This window comes from Somniosus microcephalus, chromosome 11 (genome assembly GCF_052327205.1).
Source record: "Somniosus microcephalus isolate GS21.2 chromosome 11, FLI_Smic_1.0, whole genome shotgun sequence".
Taxonomy (NCBI): domain Eukaryota; kingdom Metazoa; phylum Chordata; class Chondrichthyes; order Squaliformes; family Somniosidae; genus Somniosus; species Somniosus microcephalus.
The window spans coordinates 24,205,378-24,220,127 of NC_140997.1; the positions used below are offsets into that span (position 1 = coordinate 24,205,378).

A 14,750-nucleotide genomic window follows, 5' to 3' on the forward strand; every position below is an offset into this window, starting at 1 on the left:
ATATTTAATTAAGTGGCATTGTAATTAATTTTTAATATGACATTAAAAAAAAATGATTTCATGTGTTGGTGTATTTTTTAAGTGATCCCCATTCATACTTATTGGAGTTCCGTACGTACGGATCTCCCATATGTATGAATGGGGATTCCCTTCTTTTATTGGTTGGGCCGGCCCATGTGATCCCAGAGGGTGCCTACGAACCACATGCGCCCCTGGGATACCCAGGGCTTTGCCTGTGCGGACCCGGAGAGGTCCAGGATCGCAAGCCTCCGTACCTCCCGGGCCACCAGGTATACTCGTAGATTTGTTGCAGGTCGGAGGCATCTACCCGGGGGAAGCCTCTGATCGCAAATGTTGGCCCATTAGAATTTTTTTTAGTCAAAAGTGTTCCTTTTTTTATTCTGGAGCTTTCAGGATTTCTTCCTAAATTATGTTCCAAAGACATGATCTAATTGTTCTTTCACTTCTCAAATAACACACTGGGCCACAAGAGTTATTGAGAAATAATAAACTGGGGGCTTGAATGATGACTAAACTTAATTTGTCTCTTTCAACAACAACAACTTGCATTTATATAGCACCTTTAACATAGTAAAATGTCCCAAGGCACTTCACAGGAGCGATTATCAAACAAAATCTGACACCGAGCCACATAAAGAGATATTAGGACAGGTGACCAAATGCTTGGTCAAAGAGGTAGGTTTAAGGAGCATCTTAAAGGAGGAGAGAGAGGTAGCGAGGCGGAGAGGTTTAGGCAGGGAATTCCAGAGCTTAGGGCCTTGGCAGCTGAAGGAATGGCCGCCAATGGTGGAGCGATTTAAATCAGGGATGCGCAAGAGGCCAGAATTGGAAGAGCGTAGAGATGTCGGAGGGTTGTAGGATTGGAGGAGGTTACGGAGATAGGGAGTGGGTGAGGCCTTGGTGGGATTTGAAAACAAGCATGAGGATTTTAAAATCGAAGCATTGCCGGACCATCTTTTGATCAACAATGTCAGTTCCAAAAATTCAAGACTGGCGAGGTACTAAAAATAATTGACTGGGATTTCCGCAGAAAATCCTCTGATGGATGATTGCTGGACAACTCCCGGAGAAACGGTGTAAACCTCTCACAACCGCCATTGACCCCATTCCTGTGAGGGTCTGCCAATCTTCCATTGAAGTTACAGCAAGAGATCAGGAGAACCCCATGGAAATTCAGGGTCTGAAAATAACCTGAATTTGAATTTCAGTCTTCTTCCTTATCTTGAACTGTAGTCTCATTTTAGTTTCAGTCTTCATCGGCAGTCTAATTCTCATGTGAACAGAAAACGCTGGAAAAACTCAGCAGGCCAGGCAACATCTGTGGAGAAAGAAACAAAGTTAACATTTCAGGTCGAAACCCTTCTTCAGAACTGAGAAAAAAGCAGGAAATGAAACAGATTTAAAGGCCAGTTTGGGGGCTGGGAAATGGGGGATGGAGGTCATTTCCCAGCCACCAAACTGGCCTTTTATCTTGTTTCATTTCCTGCTTTTTTCTCAGTTCTGAAGAAGGGTTTCGACCTGAAACGTTAACTCTGTTTCTCTCTCCACGGATGTTGCCTGGCCTGCTGAGTTTTTCCAGCATTTTCTGTTGTTATTTCGGATTTCCAGCGTCCGCAGTATTTTGCTATCGTAATTCTCATGTGAGTTTAGTTGATGAAAATGCAGTCGTTTTTAGTCAATAGCTATGTTTCTTCTCATTTTAGGGAATGGGACCCACATTGGACTGCCCCCAATTCTTTCGCGGCTTGCTGCATACGTCATCTTGCCACTGGTGCCGAGTGGGTGAAGCCAAGGATGTATGGAAGACCTCCTACGCTGTTATAAATTCCCATCACACAAGGCACACACACCTGTGCCTGTATTTGTGTCTGTAGAAAACAGTACATTTAGGGCGCATTTCCTGTCCATCGCACTTCTCTGCCACACTCAACTTTCTGTGTCACAAAAAGTATAACAAAAAGAACTCTCCCGCATAGACTGTCAGGCCTCCTACGGCACTCCTTGTGGTGAGTCAGAAAATTTGCTGAAGTGTGAGATCTGAAGCGTGATGCAAAGTAAATTCCTTGCGGCCCAGTGTGTTATGTGAGAACTGAAAGGACAATTAAAGCTCTTGAACAAAATGATTGAAGGCAAAATTGGATTTTTTGACTGAAGTTCTTTCCAATATTAAAGTTAAAATATGACTAATATCTAGGAACAAAAGATTAGACTGTAATGCAAGACTTTTAATGTATTTTAGATATATCTTTTTATAGTTAAAAGAGGCTGAAAAATAGAGCTGGATGCTGCTAAAAGACCAAGTATCCGTACATAACTGCTGAGGTAGCTGAAAAGAAAGAAAATGGAAATGAGAAGTGACGGCAAACATTGTCTGAAGTGAATGATGAAGAACAACAAACTAGACGCTGAGAAGCAGGATATGGGAACGTGGCATCAAATGCACATAGAAACATAGAAGATAGGAGCAGGAGTAGGCCATTCGGCCCCTCGAGCCTGCTCCGCCATTTAATGAGATCATGGCTGATCATCCACATTCAGTACCCTGTCGCTGCCTTCTCCCCATATCCCTTGATCCCTTTAGCCTTAAGAAATATATCTAACTCCTTCTTGAAGTGAAGTGGCCGCATGCCCAGGTGCTGCCCACCGCCCCCCCACCCCCTCACGTATGTTGTACAGGCAGCTCCTGCATGGATGGCACAGTCCTTACAATATGTCAACGCCATTTTGCACAGCAGCCCTTGACACCAGTCACTGCGTTGTTCTGAGATTCCCTGTCTCTTGCCTTACTGTGTAATCGCTGGTTTGTCACTCCAACATCTCTATATAGCTGTGACGATACGTTGAATTCTTCCCATCTGTTAAGTTCATGAGCCACTGTTATCCTGGTCCTGCTGCAGGTCAGATTGCAGGTGACCAGTGTCCTTGAGTTGGTTCCCCGAGTTTGCCCTGCTAAACCCGGCCCTCTTTATTCTGGTAGCTGGGTCACGGGAAACTGAATCACTAATTTGGCTACTGGGAAATAAGAACATAAGAACATAAGAAATAGGAGCAGGAGTAGGCCAATCGGCCCCTCGAGCCTGCTCCGCCATTCAATAAGATCATGGCTGATCTGATCCTAACCGCCAATCTACTATCACAGAACCATCTCCTGAATCTAACAGAATTAGACACACGAAATAGGCGCAGGATCAGGCTACACGGCCCCTGGGCTCGCTCCGCTACCCACAGGGCCATGACCGATCCGAACCTAGACTCATGTCCAAATTCCTGCCCGTTCCCCGTAACCCTTAATTCCCTTTACTTCTAGGAAACTGTCTATTTCTGTTTTAAATTTATGTAATGATGTAGCTTCTACAGCTTTTTGGGGCAGCATATTCCATGGACCTACCACCCTCTGAGTGAAGTAGTTCCTCCTCATCTCAGTTTTGAAAGAGCAGCCCCTTATTCTAAGACTATGCCCCCTAGTTCTAGTTTCACCCATCATCGGGAACATCCTCCCCGCATCCACCCGATCCAACCCCTTCACAATCTTATGTTTCAATAAGATCGCCTCTCATTCTTCTGAACTCCAATGAGTAGAGTCCCAATCTACTCAGCCTCTCCTCATATGTCCATCCCCTCATCCCCGGGATTAACCGAGTGAACCTTCTTTGTACTGACTCGAGAGCAAGTATGTCCTTTCTTAAGTATGGACACCAAAACTGTACGCAGTATTCCAGGTGCGGTCTCACCAATACCTTGTACAACTGAAGCAATACCTCCCTATTTTTATATTCTATCCCCCTAGCAATGAAAGCCAACATTCCATTGGCCTTCTTAATCACTTGCTGCACCTGCATACTAACCTTTTGAGTTTCGTGCACCAGGACCCCCAGATCCCTTTGTACTTCAGTACTTTCCAGTTTCTTGCCATTAAGATAATAACTTGCTCTACGATTTTTCCTGCCAAAGTGCATAACCTCACACTTTCCAGTATTGTATTCCATCTGCCAAATCTCTGCCCACTTACTTAGCCTGTCGATGTCCCCTTGCAGGTTTTTTATGTCCTCCTCACTCACTACTTTCCCTCCCATCTTAGTATCATCTGCAAATTTTGATATGTTACACTCGGTCCCCTCCTCCAAATCGTTAATATAGATTGTAAAGAGTTGGGGACCCAGCACTGACCCCTGCGGAACACCACTAGTTACTGATTGCCAGTCTGAGAATGAACCATTTATCCCAACTCTCTGCCTTCTGTTAGATAGCCAATCCTCTATCCATGCCAGAATATTACCCCCAATCCTGTGATTTTTTATCTTGAGCAATAATCTTTTGTGTGGCATCTTGTCAAATGCCTTTTGGAAGTCTAAATACACTACGTCCACTGGTTCCCCTTTATCCACCCTATACGTTACTTCCTCAAAGAACTCCAGCAAATTTGTCAAACATGACTTCCCCTTCATAAAACCATGCTGACTTTGTCCTATTAATTTATGATTATCCAAATGTCCTGTTACTGTCTCCTTAATAATGGACTCCAAAATTTTACCTACCATAGATGTTAGGCTAACCGGTCTATAGTTTCCAGCCTTCTGTCTACTGCCCTTTTTAAATAAGAGTGTTACATTAGCAGTTTTCCAGTCTGCCGGGACCTTTGCCGAGTCCAGGGAGTTTTGGAAAATTATTACCAATGCATCCACAATCCCTACCGCCACTTCCCTCAAGACCCTAGTATGTAAGCCATCAGGTCCAGGTGATTTATCCGCCTTGAGTCCCATTATTTTACCGAGTACCACTTCCTTAGTGATTTTGATCGTGTTTAGCTCCTCCCCCCCTTTAGCCCCCTGTTTGTCCAGTGTTGGGATATTCTTAGTGTCTTCTACTGTAAAGACATGGGAGCCAAGTTTAGTCATCAAAGCTTGGGAGCTGGCTCACCGATGCCAGACACCCGCAGTCCAACCTAAAACCGCAGTGGTATAACAGTGGTTACTGATGCCAGGTGTGGTCTGGAGTAAAATATTTTCTTTTCCATTCTCTCCTTAACCACAAGATTTTCACAAATAGCTTTAAGAAGTAAAAAGCCACTATTCTCTCACTTTTGTTACTTCTTGTGAACCTGGCTTTGGTTAGCAGCCCTTACAGCAGCACAAAGGACAGAGGAATAGTCATTCTGTGCTTCCTATCAGGGTTGAAGCACTGTATGAGCATATCTACTTCTTCACTAAAATTAGCAGACAGAGGAAAACATGGCCTCAGATTGCTTAGCAACCATACCGGCCTTAATACCAACTACAACACTCCCTGCCCTTGCTCGCAGACTATTGACAGACTTCCCTTGTCCTCCCCTTCCCACCTTCCATCTCACTAGTCGTCCCCATTCACCAGATCTTCTCTGCCGCCTACAATATGATCCTATAGCCTAACACATTTTCCCCTCCCTTCCCGTCCCCTCTCTAATTTCCAGACGCGACCCTTCCCTCAGAGATATCCTTCTTTGTTCATCCACCAACCTGATTTCCAGCTGCCCTTCCTCTGGTACTTTTCCATGCGATGGAACAGAAGAAACACAAATTTGTTCACTTCTTCCCACACCATTGCCCTGGGTCCCAAGCGCTCCATCTGAGACTGTAATTTACATGTACTGCCTTCAATCTAGCATAGTATATTTGGCGCAGTTTTCTTTACATTGATGAGACCAAACATAGACTGGGTGATCTCTCTGCCTAGCAACTCCATTCTATCACAACTTCAACTCTCCTTCTCACTCCCATTATGGCCTTTCCATCTTTGAGCCTCCTACATTGGTCCAGCCAAGCTCACTCAAACTTCAGAAGTGGTATCAGGTCTTTCTCCTAGGCACTCTGCAGCCCTTGAATCTGAACAGTAACTTTAGTAACCAGCCCTTAGCTTTCTCTCATCTACCTGCCAATTCACACCTCCCCCACACCCCCTCCACTCTTGACGCTGCTTGGGGTGTATTGATCCTATGGCTTCTCACTGCCTTACTCAGTTATTTTCATGCCCTTTTGTTCTTTCAAAGACATTTCGCAGCCTCACAGAGATACAACATAATACAATCGTTTTAGCCTCTTTCTGTTTTTTTTTTATAAGACCTGTTTGTTGGCCAATAACCGCCTCTCTGTGACAGGAATCAGCACTGACTTTAATCGGTTGATCTCTCCACCCATTCCCTCCAGCCGTATAAAGCAGCAACTAACTGCCCATTCTGATGAAGGGGTTCTACCTAGAACATTAATCCGTCTTTTCTCTTTATAGATGTTAAGAATGGACCTGTTGTGCGTTTCCAGCATTTTCTGTTTTTTATTGCCGACTTGGAACAGTTAATTTAGGTCCTGTGCTTACTGAGCTACTGTGCAAATAACTAGTTTAATTTCCTCTTCAGGGAGCTTCTCTGAACTAATTGCATTTTACAGTCTGTTAAACAGCCCCACCGCAACACCCCCTCCCCCTCTCTCCAGAAAAATAGAAAGGCTGTCAGATTTTCTGTTCTCTTTTTGGTCAGCTGGGTGTCTGACACATACGGTGAACCATCATCACCAAGTTTGTGTCCAAACCAAACCACTGATGTTTTGCTAATAGGAAGTCCCCATTCTCCCTTTGCAGGGCACAGGTTTTCAAACTGGAGTCGCCGCACTGCCATGTTATCCCTCTCATCAGATTTCTTTATGTTTCTCTATTTGTTGACCTACTGGCCTGCTCTTTCTTTTCCTGGAAGCTAATTTAAAATGTATTTTATGCAACGACAACACCGTTTTCCATCAGGTACCTCACACTGACTCTTAGAAGTTAGGACAGAGGCCTGTCATGAATCTTACCATTCATGAAGAAATGACTCATGAAATAATACTGGGCGGCCAGCTGGTGGCGCCGTCCAAGGAGTCTAAATACTCGGGCGTGGGCCCAGCTTGCCCAGGACGTTTTTGTAACCAGGAACTAGTGATGTAACTAGAATCTCATGGTTGTGAAACAGTTGATTAAAGCCTTGTTTTATACTCAAACAAGTGCTTAGTGAGTTTTCTTATGTCAAGGGGTCCCTGCGAATGTGTCGATATGAGCACAAGTCCCCCATAAGGAGAAGTTTGAAAACCACTGCTGTAGGGACATACCCCATTTACCTAAATACAGACAACTCAGGCATGTGTTGGCAAGAACTGAGGCTTAGGGACCCCTACGTGTGTGGGGGGTTGGGGTGTACTACTGGACTAACACCAGTTAAAATCACACAGATTACCGACACTGCGCACTTGTCCAACTGAAACTGCCATACCTTTAGGATAGTCCCTGGTAGGGTACTCTGGAGCTGAATGACATGAATCCCAGGCCCCAGTGACAGATGAACTATTCCAGGCCTGATCAATGAGTTAAGCCAGCAAGTCAATCACGAAGACTGCCTTGGACCTGCCTAGCTCAGGCGTCAGATTATCGAGTCTGCCACGGAGGACTGACAAGTTCCAATCTCCCATTGGCAGCCATGTCATCTTGGAGGTAACCCCTTCTAAGGCAGATAATCACTAAAGAAGAGAACTTTAGCACCTTTCATGACATCAGGACACCCCAAAAACGCTTTAAAAAGACTTGCATTTATGTAGCACCTTTCACAACCACCAGATGTCTCAAAGCACTTTACAGCCAATGAAGTGTAGTCACTGTTGTAATGCAGGAAACACAGCAGCCAATTTGCACACAGCAAGATCCCACAAACAGCAATGTGATAATGACCAGATAATCTGTTTTTGTTATGTTGGTTGAGGGATAAATCTTGGCTAGGACACCAGGGATAACTCCCCTGCTCTTTGAAATAGTGACCTGGGATCTTTTACACCCACCTGAGAGAGCAGACAGGGCCTCACTTTAACATCTCATCTGAAAGATAGCACCTCCAACAGTGCAGCACTCGCACTGGAGAGTCAGCCTAGACTTTGCATATGCTGCAAGTCCCTGGAGTGGGACTTGAACCCACAACCTTCTGACTCGAGAAGCAAGTGGGCTACCAACTGAGCCACAGCTGACACAAATGAAGCCAATGAAGTCCCTTTGAAGTGTAGTCACTGTTGTAATGTAGGAAACACGGCAGCCAATTTGCGCACAGCAAGCTCCCACAAACAGCAATGAGATCATCTGTTTTAGTGATGTTGGTTGAGGGATGCATATTGGCCAGGATTAGTTAGACAGATACGCAGTGATATAATTCAAAAATGCTCAACAGGCCTGGAAATGTCCAAAACGACAGAGAAACACTGTGAAAAACACAAGGCTTTCAAAAATCAAGTGTGTTGGAAGCCCCTACGCTGCACTCTGAACACTCTTGCTAATGTTGGCAATCTTGAGCGCCTCCTCACAATTTTACTAACTGCCCCAAGAGACTGACCCACAGGGTCTCAAACAACATGACTTTCACTGTATGCCTTACTCCAGGCTTCATTTTTAAAACCTGTGCCTCACCTCCTTCAATGGAATATTTTAGTACCAATTTAAAAGAAAAATGCAACAAGACTTCAACATTCCATGCCATGATTATTCCATGTGGCTAGAGGGCGTCTTTACCATTATATATTTTGTCATGATGGGTGAAACTAGAACTAGGGGGCATAGTCTTAGAATAAGGGGCTGCTCTTTCAAAACTGAGATGAGGAGGAACTACTTCACTCAGAGGGTGGTAGGTCCATGGAATATGCTGCCCCAAAAAGCTGTAGAAGCTACATCATTACATAAATTTAAAACAGAAATAGACAGTTTCCTAGAAGTAAAGGGAATTAAGGGTTACGGGGAGCGGGCAGGAATTTGGACATGAGTCTAGGTTCGGATCGGACATGGCTCTGCGGGTAGCGGAGCGGGCCCAGGGGCCGTGTAGCCTGATCCTGCTCCTATTTCGTGTGTCTAATTCTGTTAGATTCAGGAGATGGTTCTGTGATAGTAGATTGGCGGTTAGGATCAGATCAGCCATGATCTTATTGAATGGCGGAGCAGGCTCGAGGGGCCGATTGGCCTACTTCTGCTCCTATTTCTTATGTTCTTATGTTCTTATCTGTTACTGTGGCTATATTTTTTTTGTTTATTTACAAGCACTGCGCTAGTTCTGTGCTGTTATTTCAGCCTGGACGGTCTTAACCGGAGACAACTCGCAACTCCATAAACACAGACCAATATTTTTGCTCCCTTTTTTTGTTGTTGTTGATGTTGTTGTTGTTGCTGGAGCTGACCACTTTGCTCATGTTTCTGACCGATTTGCGGGCAGGTCCATTCGAATCGGGGTGTATCTGATGCCAACCGAGTCATATTTCCTACTCAGCCTCTCGTGAACTTCCCGTCGCCAGTCTTCTGGGTGGTGGTGGGGGGTGGCAGCAAAGCAGTGAACAGGTTCTCAGGTGAGATGGTCAGGGGGGGTGAACTGCAGTGAACATATGGGCAAAAGCTGGATGGGGTCACGGGGGGGGGGGGGGGGGGCGAAGGGAGCTTTGGCTATTACCCCCCCCCCCCCCATTCACACACACACACACACCCTGCCCAACCTTCTTTACAAAACGCCTGTCTTCAGAAAAAAAAATAATTACAAACCCCCCCCACCCGACATTAACCATAAACCTCTACATTTTGGTTCCTTCTGTTAATAAATTGTACCTTGAAATGCATTAATTGAACCTTTTTACACATGTTTTTTTCAATCTCCTTGCATTGAATGTGACTTTATCTCCACCATAATCAGTCTGAAGGGACCCCCCTTGTGTGGGTGGGTGGTGGGCGGAGGGGGGAGGGGGTGTGAAGGTGAATCTAATGGAAAAAAATAATTGCTGCCTTGAACCTTTTAACAGCGGAGAGGCGCCGATAAAAGCGACAGAGCGGATCCCAGGGACAGGCAGCAGGTGTCACTGTTACAAGGTCTTCAGGGCCCCTTTGTAACTAGACTCACCAAAAAGGGGGGGGGGGAGACACAACATTAATCAAATATACACATTTAACAGCTAATATTTGAGAAAAAAAACCATTCTCTCCATCAGTGTTGTGCATTCAGAGGTATGTTTGAAAGAAATGTTTTTGATCTTTGGAAACATCTCACGTTCCAAATTGTTTCAAAGTGAATTTCCCTTTGCCCATTGGAACCGTCAATCTGCCCATAACTCATTGACATTGTTATTAAAATGTCTCACACGGAGTTTTTTGCTCCCTCCAAATACTTAGTCGACGCAGTAATTTTATATTATATAATAAATAAATCAGAAGTGCCGAGGTTTGGGGCACTCAGTGCAATGTGCAACCGACAAATGAATGTGAAACAGTTCATCAAATCCGACATGCTGGCTGATACATAAATGACAAGGTGTTGAGGACAGTTTGTTAATGTTTCCACCGATAGAAAACAACACTAGAAACAAAATGTCAGCGACTCAAAATGTCAGTGTGCTTGCCTCCTGTCCCCACCCCCCCCATTCCCACTCTGTCGATGAACCGTTCAGATGTTGCCTTTTTACTGACATTCGTCTCCCCACCACCCCACCCCCTTTATAATCTGTCACCCGCCCGGGACATGTCACCCGAATAAAACCTTACCTTTTACCCCGGTCCATCCATCTGCCCTCTCCGCCTGTCCTGTGTGAATGTATCTCTCTCTCTCTATCTTTCTGTATCTAGTCAGCCGGTCTAATGTAACAACAGGTTGCTCACCTCACTCTGCACCACAAATACAACAAGGAAAAGAGGACTCTTCTGTTCGTTTCCAGCATTACCCCCCCCCCCCCCCCCCTCCTCCTCCCCCCCTCACTCACCAGGCGCTCACACTCACTCACATTGCTGTCTCATCCTCAGGCGGATTCCGGTTCTCCTGCCTCTCCTGCCACAGTCTCCAGGATGAAAACAGTCCTCTTCGACTCTCACGAGCTACCCCCCTCGCAAAACCTTCCTCCTTTCCAATAAGGCAGGGATCATGTGTGCCAGCAGGCGGCTGCAGGCACACAAAAAAAAGTGCCTAAAACTCATTTGCCTCTTATTAAGGCGAATATTTTTTTGCATTCAATTAAATATAGGATACCAAGTATAAGACAACTGGGGGTTCCCCCTTAAAATCTTCAGGCCAACATTGGATTTTTTTAAAGTGGAAATGCCGGACCCTGAATTATAATAGTAAAGGGAGGGAGGTTTCCAAAATAAGGACACCAGTTTTTGAGAGAGGAAAATCGATTGTTTTCAACTGCAGCAGAATGGAGAGTTCAAAAAGAGTGGTTTGTGAGCAGGGTTAGCAATAAACTGGGGAAAGGCAGTTACTTTCCAAAGTACTGGTCCCTTTAGTTACTGCACCTTTCATAGTGACATCCTTAGACATTTACAGTCACCTCCAAGCCCTGCAGATGGTAATAATTTACACCAGTTAAAAGCAAATAAATTGTAAACAAGGGCTTGACCAATTGCTTACTTTTTTTCTCTCCCTCTCAGATAGAAACATAGAAGATAGGAGCAGGAGTAGGCCATTCGGCCCCTCGAGCCTGCTCCGCCATTCAATGAGATCATGGCTGATCATCCAAATTCAGTACCCTGTCCCTGCTTTCTCCCCATATCCCTTGATCCCTTTAGCCTCAATAAATATATCCAACTCCTTCTTGAGTATATTTAATGAATTGGCCTCAACTGCCCTGTGTGGCAGAGAATTACACAGGTTCACCACTCTCTGGGTGAAAAAATTCCTCCTCATCTCAGTCCTAAATGGCTTACCCCTTATCCTTAGACTGTGACCCTTTACCCACATTATATTGCATTTGCCATGCATCTGCCCAATCACCCAACCTGTTCAAATCATACTGGAGTTTCTCTGCATCCTCCTCACAGCACACACGCCCACCCAGCTTTGTGTCGTCTGCAAACTTGGAGATATTACATCTAGTTCCCTCGTCTAGATCATTTATATATATTGTGAATAGCTGGGGTCCTAGCACTGATCCCTGCGGTACCCCACTAGTCACTGCCTGCCACTCGGAAAGAGACCCGTTTATTCCAACTCTTTGCTTCCTGTCTGCCAACCAGTTCTCTATCCAAGACAGTACCTTACCCCCAATCCCATGTGCTTTAACTTTGTATGCTAATGTGGGACCTTATCGAAAGCCTTCTGAAAGTCCAAATACACCACATCCACTGATTCTCCCTTATCTATTCTACCAGTTACATCCTCAAAAAATTCCAGTAGATTAGTCAAGCATGATTTACCTTTTGTAAATCCATGTTGACTTTGTCCGATCCTATCACTGTTTTCCAAGTGCTCTGCTATTACATCTTTTATAATGGACTCTAGCATTTTCCCCACTACCGATGTCAGGCTTACCGGTCTATAATTCCCCGTTTTCTCTCTACCACCTTTTTTAAATAGTGGGGTTACATTAGCTACCCTCCAATCCATGGGAACTATTCCAGAGTTCATAGAATTTTGGAAGATGACCAGCAATGCATCTACTATTTCTAGGGCCACTTCCTTAAGTACCCTAGGATGTAGATTATCAGGCCCTGGGGATTTATCGGCCTTCAATCCCGTCAATTTCCCTAACACCATTTCCCTACAAATACTGATTTCATTCAATTCCTCCCTCTCATTAGACCTTATGTTCATCGACATCTCTGGGAGGTTATTTGTGTCCTCCTTTGTGTAGACAGAACCAAAGTATGTATATAATTGGTCTGCCATTTCTTTGTTCCCCATTATAATTTCCCCTGATTCTGACTGCAAGGGACCTACGCTTGACTTCACCAATCTTTTTCTCTTCACATATCTATAGAAGCTTTTACAGTCAGTTTTTATGTTTCCTGCAAGCTTACTCTCATAATCTATTTTCCCCCTCTTAATTAATCCCTTTGTCCTCCTTTGCTGAATCTAAACTGCTCCCAATCCTCAGGTTTGCTGCTTTTTCTGGCCAAATTATATGGCCTCTCCTTGGATCTTATGCTATCCCTAATTTCCCTTGTTAGCCACGGTTGAGTCACCTTTTTGTTTTATTTTTATGCCAAACAGGGATGAACAAATTCTGTAGTTCATCAATGTGATCTTTAAATGTTTGCCATTGCCTATCCACCATCAACCCTTTAAGTAACATTCCCCAATCCGTCCTAGCCAACTCATGCCTCATACCGTCGTAGTTTCCTTTATTTAAATTTAGGACCCTAGTCTCTAAGTCAACTACTTCACTCTCCATTTTAATGAAGAATTCTATCATATTATGAGTGCTCCTCCTCAAGGGGCCTCGCACAACAAGATTGCTAATTAATCCTTTCTCATTATAAAATACCCAGTCTAAGATGGCCTGATCTCTAGTTGATTCCTCGACATATTGGTCCAGGAAACCATCCCGTATACACTCTAGCGATTCCTCCTCCACAGTATTGTTACTAATTTGGTTAGCCCAATCTATATGTAGATTAAAGTCACCCATGATAATTGCTGTGCCCTTATTGCATGCTTCTCTAATTTCCCGTTTAATGCTGTCCCCAACCTCAGCATTACTGTTTGGGGGTCTGTATACAACTCCCACTAACGTTTTCTGCCCCTTGGTATTTCTCAGCTCTGCCCACACAGATTCCACATCATCAGAGCTAATATCTTTCCTTACTATTGTGTTAATCTCCTCTTTAACCAGCAATGCTGCCCCACCTCCTTTTCCTTTTCTCCTGTCCTTCCTGAACATTGCATACCCCTGGATGTTGAATTCCCAGTCTTGGTCACCCTGGAGCCATGTCTCCGTAATCCCAATTATATCATAACCGTTTACATCTATTTGCGCAGCTAATTCATCCACCTTATTACGAACGCTCCTCGCATTAAGACACAAAGGGGGAAAAATTTAGTATCGCCCCATTTGGGGCGCCATTATCGGCCGTGCGCAAAGTTTAGTGCCTGGCGCTAATTATCGCCTCCGACAGCAAACTTGGCTTTTATCGCCCCTGGAGGTGATTGGAGCGCTAAATCAGGCGCTACACAACTCTCTTAAGGCGCTAAGGCCGAGGAGCGAGGCGCTACCTCAGAGGGCGGGCGCAGCACAGGTGCTGTCAGTTAGCGATTGAACACAGACACACTGGCATCGGTCAGTTCTTAAAGGGGAGGGTCAATCTTGCTCTGCAGCCACACCCTGCTCACTGGAGCCTTGAATCTCGGCCTGGGCAGACCTGTGGCTAAATCTAGCAGCCAGACACTATGGAAAGGGCTAGGGAGTGAGCACAGCGCTTCTGCGAGCGGGCTTTGGAGGCTCTGGTTCGCGGGGTGGAGCGCAGAAGATCCATTCTGTACCCAGAGAGTGGCAGGAAGCCTTTGCCACGCGAGTACAGAAGAGTGTGGAGGGTGGTGGCTCAGAGAGTCACCTCAAGCAGCATGGTGCCTAGGACCCATGTGCAATGTAGGAAAAAGTTCAACGACCTCACTCGGGTCGTCAGGGTGAGTGCCTTTTTTTCAAAACCTCTTCATCCCTCCATCTCAACCTCACTTTATGGCCAGAGGGTCTTGAAAGCCCCAGTGCCCAACACTCATCCAACACCTATGGCCCTTTCATCAAACACACACGCGCATTCCACACTTTGCATACAGTAAAGGCTATTCAACCATGGGAGGCATTTCGGGCAAGATCATGGCTGCATACAGTAAGGGCTATTCAACCATGGGAGGCATTTCAGGCAAGATCATGGCTGCATATTTACTCAGACGCCGTCCTTTTTCTTGCAGGTCAAGCTGTCTCATAATAGGAGACAGCAGCAACGGACCAGTG

The 14,750-nt window shown here is 45.1% G+C and overlaps 1 protein-coding gene across 1 annotated transcript in view; it reads right to left on the reverse strand.

Annotated features, from left to right (window-relative positions):
* slc29a4a (solute carrier family 29 member 4a) overlaps window positions 1-10,929 on the reverse strand; it is a 204,357-nt gene extending 193,428 nt beyond the window's left edge. Inside the window, exon 1 of the mRNA XM_086000349.1 lies at window positions 10,806-10,929. The gene's annotated coding sequence lies outside the window, so the exon portion shown is untranslated. The remainder of the gene's footprint in view (window positions 1-10,805) is intronic.
* Between the last annotated feature and the right edge of the window lie 3,821 nt (window positions 10,930-14,750).